We start from the raw sequence: 10,252 nt of genomic DNA on the forward strand, positions 1-10,252 counted from the left end.
AGAACAAATTAGAATAATTAGCTGGTACAGGACAGCACAAAGAACTTTCTTCTGTTTTTGTGATGCATCCTGTAATAAGGGTTGAAAATGAGACTGGAGGTAAGAACGTGAAACTCAGAAGAGCAAAGGAGAGAGGATATTGTTTCTTTGAAAATATTCTTTCAGTGTTGGCCCAGAAGAAATATGAAGCTGAGGAAATTTTTTTTTTAATGATGATTTTTGTGTTGATAATGTGAGTGTGGAATTAGTAAGAATCAGGAAGCAAGCATTCTTTTCCACCAAGGACTTGGGAGCAAATGAAACCATAAATACTCCCCGCTCTTGGAAACCCTTTTGGAGCAGTAATCAGAGAAGGGTAAAGGCAAAGCCTCAGGGCAGAGGTGTTCAGAGCAAAGGGATAGGAGGAGAACAAAAGGAGAGTGGATATGTTTAGAGCTGTCATTTTGAAATTTACCTGCTTCTGATTCAGTGCTGCTTTGCTGCTGTGTTGGTCCAGTGGAAATCCTCAAAGCAGGAGCAGCCGTATTTTAAAATAATAAGGTTAGAGCAAGTGACTTTAATCCAGGTCTCTTTAGCTCAAAAGCACAGAGGAGAGTGTGAGGAAAGAGTGAGGCCACAAGGAATTGTTCACTGGGTACCTTTTCCCCAAACCTCACTAACTGGGAGAAACTGACCACTGGATTATGTGCCTTGAAGGAAAGCAAAAATGTTGAAAGCAAAGAGTGTGGAGCTTGTTTAGAAAGCAAGCTCTATCCTTTGGTCACCTGCTGATGATAATAGCATTGGCTGAGACCTGACCATTTACAATGAAGGCACTTCTGTAGGTAATAAGTTCCAGGAGGGCCCGAACTGAGTATGTCTGTTTCAGCATTTAGCATGGTCTAGCATCTGAGAGGCCGGTACATTATTGGCATATAGTAGACTTAAAAATGAATATTTGTGGATTGTCTGAATGAGTGGATGTGTGTGATTCACATCCTATTTGCAGGTCCTATGCCCTACAGTGGATTTTCAGTGTCAGGTTGTGAAAGTATTTATGACGGGGATTGGCATTGTTCCCTATCTAATGGATAAAGATTACACATGAAAGGACTTTACATTGACATCCCAAAAGCCTCACAGGAATTACTTAACAAAAAAATAAAATTGGATTCTGTATAATTTCTAATTTGTAAGCTGGCCAGAACACTGGTATTTCAGCCAGTCCTCTGGTAGTTCCGATGACGTCCCCATGATCACCCAGGCATAATCAGAATGGCTTTAGGATTTGGGAGCCAAAATGTTCCTCAGTATTTACGGCATTGCTAGTCCATTTAAGAAAATGGACTATTGAAAAAATAGCTTCAGACACAATATGGCATTATATGATTTAGCATGAAATCTGAGAAATATACATGTTATCTGAAGCCTGCAATGGTAACGTTCCCTCTGCTATTGAAATTATTGTCTTTAAACAAAGATTCTACATCAGTAATGCTATATATATATTTTTTTTTATGATATTCAGGTTAATTTCCTATTCTCTCTAAGGAAGTAATTGGTTGCTTGGTATGAGAGATGGTGTGGCTTCCAAAGGTGAAAAGTATTATTTTGTTGTAATTTCCGGCTACCTAAGGATGGGAGAGACCCAGGACACTGCAGTCAGTATATTATGTGGAGCAGGTTATATTGTGGTTTATTTATGAACTTTTACATGTTTATTTTCTGTGCAAGTTTGTGTGCTCCTTTTTGAGTTTTGGTAGATAAGTGTTTTGTAACTTTGGAATACTTGGAGTTATATATATATATATATATATATATATATATATATATATAACTTTTATATATATATATATTTTTTAATGTAGTAGTTAAAGCCGTGGAGAGTGTACTAGTCTACCTAGGTTCAAATTCTGGCTTTACCCTATGACTTCCCTGTGGCTTCCTCTGCTCACCTATCAAAAAGGAGGATAATAAGACTGCTGTGGTGAGTTACATACTAAGTGCTATTTAAGCATTTGCTGTAATGATCATGTATACTCGAAGGCAAGGAACTTGCCCCTTGATCGTCTCTGTATTCCTAGTGCTTAAGAATTCCTAGTGCTTTCCTAGTGCATTGTCTTAGGATAGAGATAGCTCAGTATAGTTCTTCTCACTATAAAGTACTGTTACGTTGAAAGTCTTTGCTTGTGTACTAATAATCTATGACATATCTGCTGAGGACAAGGAAAGGAATAGTTTTAAAACTGCAATGGATAACAAAAGATTGTATGATGTAATGCCTTTATTATGTAATTATAAAACTAACAAATGATCATGGTAGAAAATTTGAAAAACTCCTAGACAAAAGAGAGATCAACAACATTTGGAGTAACTTTCAGAGTGTAGAGCTGTCCATGAATATTAGTGCTTTCATATTTTCCAGTAGACTCTGCTTCTTAAGAGTCTATTCATGATATTTTACTTTAATGATGTTTTCATCATGGGCACACACACAAACACAAATCTGTTAAAAAAAAAAAGAAACACATGTAAATCACTGATGTTTCAGATAGCCACATGAAATAGTTTTATTTATTACAAACATCAATAAACAAGATGGGGAAGGGCCTAGACATACTTTCACAGGATTTTTAGGAAAAAACATTAGATGTTTTCCTGAAGAAAAGTAGACTTCAGTTGTGTGTTAATGGACTACAAAGATGTGACGTGCAAACATAGGTATTTGAAACTCAAATATTTTTCTCTGTAGTTCCATCAGGTCAAGCTAAGACCAATGGGTGACATGCTTCAGGAAGGCAACTATAAGGAAGTACTTTGTAGAAATTATAGCTGTTCGTATGCTGGATGACTTAACTCACCAAGTAGAGCATTCAAGATACGAGGAGTGCTCAAACAGAGGCCAGATTACCAGTACTTTTATAGCATGAATTCTTACATTGGATGAGGTGATAAAACAGATGACGTCAACTTCTAAAATCGAGATCATATTTCCCTTTGAGTCCTAACACTATGATAATATAATCTCAGTTATGGTATAAAGCAGGTAACTGATTTGAGAAGGGTACTGAGTTTGAGGACATATTGACTGATTCATTCCACAAATACTTTACTAAGGGACTATGCTAAGGGCCTGGGATCCCATGAAACAAAATGCCAGCAAAAGTGAATCTCTTTAATGAAGCAAAGTATGTGGAAGACAAATCATTAAATGCTTACTTACAGTAAAGCATGCAATGTATCCTGAAATAGGATATATAAATGACTATGTGTCCAGGGCTTGCCCCAAGAGCAAGTCTTCTCTAAATGGATTCTTTTCTTTTCTCTTTCTTTACCTTGTCTTCCCCACTTATACCTCTACTCTCTGCTTCAGTGAAAGATATTTCTCCTTTCCACTTCTAGCTGAAAAAAAAACAAGTCTCGGGTGTCAATTTACTATGTAACTGTGGGTCCCTCTCTGTATTACAAAACAAGACTCAGGGGACAGTGAGTCCTGATATCATGACCTCCAAAAGGGTCACAAGGGATCTCTGAAAATTTCAATCGTTTTAGAGTCTTTTCTACATCTTTTCCAATGATTCAGGTATGGAGGTTTCTATATCTTGGGCCTAGAATTCCTTCTACTGAGTGGTGAGTCGATGTGGTTTTAGTGCTTATATCCTATAAGTTCTTTTAATTAGTGTCTTATAGCCTCCCGAAGTGTTTATATATATATGACTGGCCACCATTTAAAATGAAAAAAATAATTTACATTGCTACTTATCCTCACTGAGTTGCCTATTTAAGAAGCAGAACTACACTGTCAGAGCATCCACTTTTGTAATACCTTAGCCATAGTATTTTAACATATATAGTAGTTCTCAATATTTACAGTGTATTGGAAGCACCATATTAGTCAGGGTACTCCAGAGAAACAGAACCAATAGGAGATATATAATAAATATAATGTAATGTATGTAATTGCTTTAACATATGTAATAGGTATTAAACATATTAAATATATTGTATATGAAATATAAGCTGGAAACTAGGAAATCCAGGGGTGTAGTTTTCAGAACTGACGTAAGCCACAGTCAGAGGGCAGGGGATCAGATCAAACACTCAGGCAGAGAGAGCAAATTCTCCTTTCCTCTGACTTTTTATTCTTTTGGGGCCCTCAAGAGATTGGATGAGGCCCACCTACACTGGAGAGGGAAATCTGCTTTACTCCATCTACCAATTCAAATGCTAATCTCATCTGGGAACACCCTCACAGACCCACCCAGAAATAATGTTTAGCAAAATATCTGTGTATCTCAGGATATAGTTGAGAGTTGACACTTAAAATTAACCATTACATTCTGCAAACCTTAAAATATACCAATGCCTCAGTCCAACCCCCAGAAATTCATATTTAATTGGTATAAATTACAGGCTGGGCTTTAAGATTATCAAAAGCTCCCCAGGAGATTTCAATGAATCACCAAAAGTTAAGAACCATTAACATCATAGAACATTTCTTTCTTGATGAGAAATCAAAATGCTTCTCACTTTTAGCGTTGATGCCCTGGGAGAGATATTATCTACCTCTGTAAGGTGGCTTCAGAGTATCCCACTGTACCCCATGTAGTCAGTATTTTCAAACAGGCCACTGCAAACATGTGCCTCCAAGTCTGGTCAAAGTCAATCCAAATATTTTTCCCCAATATGGTAGTAGATGGGCAGAATTTCTTTTATGATCACCACGTGTATGGTTGGCGCAATTATTCCCATGTAGAGGGTGAACTGAGATTCAGAGAAAAATAGGGGTGCATATTGCCACAAAGCTAGCAAATGTAAAAAATTAGGAAAAGGTCAAGTTTTCTGATCCAAGTTAAATAAGTAGTAGGTATCATTATTTTATTTATTCCACAGATACTACTGTCAGGGGTGAGTAGAAAAAAAGCAAATGAATAAAAATGTAGTCAGCCTATGAACGGGAAGATTAGCTAGCATCCTTCACACAAAAGACCTGATATGTATCGGCCACTAGAGAGGTTTAGTCAGCTGTATTTACAGTCCCATAAATGGAAAGAAGCATCATGACAAAAGGAAATTCTATGAATCCAGGAAAAAACACATCAAATTAAATAAATAATTCACAGGCGGAGCAAAGATTACAGAGTTGGCTCTGATAACAAAGTATCTAAAAGAAGTGGTGGTGTGTTTCTCCAACCACACAGGCTGCCAGTCCAGGTGCAAAGGAAAATAAATAGAACTATTATAGATCTAGTAAAAGTTAAACAGACAATAAAAACCAACAATGGAGATGAATTTTAAGTTGGTGATTCTTTGAACAATCTTCAAAAGATTTCATTTGCTCTGTTAACGCAATGTCAAGTCCATTTTAGAAATAAAAGAACGTTTTTCTGCTTGCTAGAGTTTAGACATAAATCCTCAAACTGTATTAAATCAAGATGCTTCTAGAATCATAGCGCTAAAGATCATCAAGGATTATTAAAGAACTATAGTCACTCCCTCATTTTACAGGTGAGAAAGCCAAGGTCGTAAATGACTGTGTGATGGGCTTAAAGTCCACATGATTCCCATCAATGGCTAAAACAAGATTAGAGTGCAGGTCTCCCATTTCCTCTTCACTTAATTATTCATCATTCTTTAGTCATTTTGAGCACAACTAGTGCACTGCTGTTTGAAACCTGACCTTTCCAATGGCAGTCAAAATGCCATACTTTAATAGTGCTTCCATTGTCTTTGACCAGAATATTAAATAACTGGCAATTATGTTCTGAGCTTCTTTCCAGATGAATTATATGTTAAGCTCTATTTCAATATTGATTTGTAATATACTTTAAAGCATGTTGATCTTCCTCTGGTCTCTTCTTACAGTTCTGAGCTACATGAATGCTAGAGTTCCTAAAATTTGTGATTTTCTGAATGGCCATCTCTACTATGTCCACCAACCCAACAATAGTCACTGCTTGCTGCTAGACAGAAAAAAAAAGTTAATAAATTTACAAGTGAAATCCTGTGTTCGTTTTTTTTAATGAAAAACAGAAACCTATTTGATTTAGAATCTAAACCCTAGAAGCATACACAGGGCTTAAAGAAATGTATGATTCTTCTATGGAATATTGGAGAATTCTTGTTTAATCAATGGAAGCACATCGTGACTATCTTAGTTAATGTAAATAGAAATGCATTTCCAGCTTATTTATGGTTGTTCATTTCTATACCATACAGTGGTCTGTTTCTCAGGACATCAATATAAAAGGCAAATTGATAGGTGAGAAGGATAAGTGGTATAATAAAAAAGTTAAAAGCATGGGCTACATGACATGGACAAGTTACTCAGCCTTTCTAATCTTCCATATGCACATCTATAAAACAGGGAATAAAACATATTACAAAGAGATATGCTTCTCCTCCCACCATGCTTTGGCCTTCACATGTTTGGGAGGCATAGGAGATCCAGTGCCTTTCCCCTCCATCCTATTCTTGGAAGAGGAATTGTTAACGTTATTGGTCAGTAACCAGAACATCTATGGAGCAATGGGTAGAATTATTACATTTGAAAGGGACAAACGTGTCACATGGTTCTGTCCCAGTAGCTCAGCTTATGATTCACAGAATAAGGCATGTTAGCTTAAGCTTGTCCCATGACCTAGTCATCTGTGATTTGGGGGCAAGAGAGAGAGAGAAGGAAAGCCTCAATTAGAATTCCAAAATGAAGTAACAGCGACTAGCTCACTAGTAATAAATAATACTTTGGTCTTTTCTGATTATCGTTTCTTGTGTATGGATCCCTTGGCAGGAAACTTAACCACCCACTTCAGAGGTCTGTTATGAAGTCCGATATGGTATAAAAACTGCACAGTGCAGTGCCTCATATGCAATAAGCTGTCAAAGAATATTATCTAGATGACCTTGGCTTTGCACTTAAATGTTTGTTATTAAGTCAGTTTGCATGGGACTAGTATCCAGAGCCTCAGGATAAAGTAGATTCATGTGAGTTAATAAATGAAAAGCTCTCTGAAATTCTAGATGGCAGGTCCTGCTAACTCAGGTAAGTGGAAGCTGGTGGCTGGGCGTTCCCTCAGGACATGTGTTTTGATGGAAAGAGGACTCAGGGTGTAGAAACCAGCTTGGCAGTGGATGGTAAACCATTGCCCTGCACATGCTGCCTCCTGTTAAGCAGAAGGCTCTCATGCAAATTGCTTTCTGAATCGTTAGCTGTCGGCAACCCTCATCTCTCCTCCTGCAGCTGTTCTTTCTGATTTTGCCTGCAAACTTTTCATATTGGGCAGGCTCCCAAGCCAAACAAGTTGCCCCTCTGCAGGCTTTGTTCCTGGGGGCGAGAAGTGAACCTCACAGATAAGTCAAAGTAAGGATGCACCATGGACTAATACACACTGAAGGAACAGGCTCCTGCAAGCTAAGGTGATGATTGCCTTTGAAAGTAATTTTCATGCGGCTTCCTATGAGAATGTCAGCCAGGCTCCAGAAGTTATATGCTGCAATTTAAAAATTATCTGCCTCTGTAGACTTCTAAAGCTTCTATCAGCTAAGAAGTATCTTTTTTAAAAAAGAAAATATTTTTATACAATTTTAAAGACTACTTGCCATTTATTACAAAATATTGGCTATATTCCCCCTGTTGTATAATACATCCTGGAGCCTACTTTACACCAAATAGTTTGTACTTCCCACTTCCCAATTCCAACTCTTAAATTGCCTTTCCCCCCTCCCCCACTGGCAATTACTAGTTTGTTCTCTATATCTGTGAGTCTGCTTCTTTTATGTTATATTCACTAGTTTGTTTTATTTCTTAGATTCCACATATAAGTGATATCATACAGTATTTATCTTTCTCTGTCTGACTTGTTTCTCTTAGAATAATGCCCTCCAAGTCCATCCATGTTGCTGCAAATGGCAAAATTAATTTCATTCTTTTTTATGGCTGAGTAGTATTTATATATATATGTATGCAAATATATAAATTTAAATTATATATATATATATATATATATAATTTTCTTTATCCATTGATCTGTTGATGGACACTCAGGTTGTTTCCACGTCTTGGCAATCGTAAATAACGCCTCTATGATGCTGCGAACATTGGGGTGCATGTATCTTTTTGAATTATAGTTTTGTCTGGATATATGCCCAGGAGTGGGATTGCTGGATCATATGGTAATTCTATTTTTAGCTTTTGAGGGACCTCCGTACTGTTTGCCACAGTGGCTGTACCAATTTATTACATTCCCACCAGAGGAATGTGTGGGAAATCTCTGTACCTTGTGCTCAATTTTACTGTGAACCTAAAACTTAATTAATTCCCAGCAGCATTAGCAAATAAGACCATGCATTTTTTTAAAAATCTTTTTTTAAGGCAGAGTAAATATTTGCTGAATAAAATGAGAAACTCTATCTCGATTGGGTGGATTAAATCAGCAGAAACTAAGCTTCACCTGTGATTTTAGCAGCTGAACTGGTTGAGAAATTCAAAGCAGGACAGGCACAAGTCCTCTCTGAACAAGGTAAGGTACAAGAAAAGGAAGGATGGATGTTGTAGGCAAATCATAACACTCTATCATGGCTAAATATAATATCAGGAATTAAATAACTTGAAATCACATAAAAGTTACCTTTATTCGTATGCCCCCTCCCGCATAAAGTGGAAGGTGAGCACAAATGTAAATCAAGCAGGCAGAGGCTCCCACTATCTTATAAATGAAATCAAAATTTTAAAGTGTTTTCTTCAGAATCCCTTTTGCCTGGGTGCAGAAGGAAAAGTAGCTGATCAGTGCACCCAAAGGTAAAATGAAAAATAGTAAAAGAAAGTTTTTCTACTGTGGGACACGAGGGACATTGTTCCAGCTAATGATTAAGAACTCTCCAGACAATAGGGGCTTCTTAGACAATGGGTGAATTTCCAGGATGTCCGGCCCCCTTCCGAGAAGGAGGGAGATAAACAAAATGTAAAAAAGGTGTCTGTCAAAGACCAATCAGGAAGCTGGGGACAAGTTCCCTCTCTGGTCCGAGCCTAAACCGGGACCAATCAGCAGGAAAACACAACCAAATCTATAATTTACATACGGGGAAGTGGGAACCTATAAAACTGACATATTCGCGCCCAAAAGGGGTTCCTTCTTCGACCTCCTGCGTGAGGACCAAGGAACTCCGGTGCACCGGCCTTCAATAAACCTCTTGCATTTTGCATCGGCTTCCGACTCTTGTTGTTTCCTGGGCGAGTCGAAACTCCTAGGAGACCGCGAAGGTCTAACACTACATTTTTGAATTTAAAATCTGAAATACATTTCTTTAGCACTCTTCTTATTTATACCCATGTATGTACCTTAAAAACCAAAATTAAAATTAAATTGTAGCAGAGCAGAGGAGCAAAAATTTCCAGCCAATCCAAAGGTTAAGTGGTGCCTGATACACTGTTTGAATAAAGTTACGAATCCATATCCAGACTCAGCTAGAAAATTAAAGCGTGCTGTGATTACTTGGTACGAAGAGGGGTCATGGCAATTGATTTTATTTATACACACTTCCATACATAATAATTTATCAAATTTGTCCTATGCCACTTTCCATGCTTATTTAATCCTCATTTAATCTCTACCAAATGAATACTGTGAAACATGTTTAATCATTATTCCCATTTCCAAGATGTGGAAACTGAGGCAGGAAGTAAGGTACATCAAAATTCAGAAATTTTGTCACTCCAAATATCTCCAGGTCTAGCTCTTTAACCTGTATAATAGTCTTTTTCTCTTTTCCTTGCTGTGTGAACCTTTCATCTTCTCCCACTGTCAAATTCAAATGTTAACTCTAACCTCTCTTGACCTCCGCTATCCACTGAAGGATGCCTTCTGGCTTCCTAGAAAAGCTTCACCATTCTTAGCAGAGTACTTGAGATCTAGCAGGTGCTTTGTTAAGTGAATGAGTTAATAAACATATAAGAGAGCATTCAAATTGCCATTTAAGGGATGGAGAAACAGGATCTGAAAGATTAAGTAACTTCCTTCATGTAAGGGGTCAAGCTGGAATTCAGATTCTGAAGCCCAAGTGATCATCCTCAGAAAAATCTAAGTTATCTTCATTGGGATAGAATATGCTCAGTCTATATCCCTCACTAGACTCTAAGGAACAAGAAGGCAGTACTAGGTACCTAATGCACTTCATTTTGGGTAAATTTTTCATTTATGCAAAAATACGTGTGTAAAGATAGACTAAAGCCTTAAGCTTTCCCTGCTGGATTCCCTGCTCAACTGTGAGTACTCCT

The sequence above is a fragment of the Leucopleurus acutus genome (assembly GCF_964270905.1).
Source record: "Leucopleurus acutus genome assembly, chromosome: 17".
NCBI lineage: Eukaryota > Metazoa > Chordata > Mammalia > Artiodactyla > Delphinidae > Leucopleurus > Leucopleurus acutus.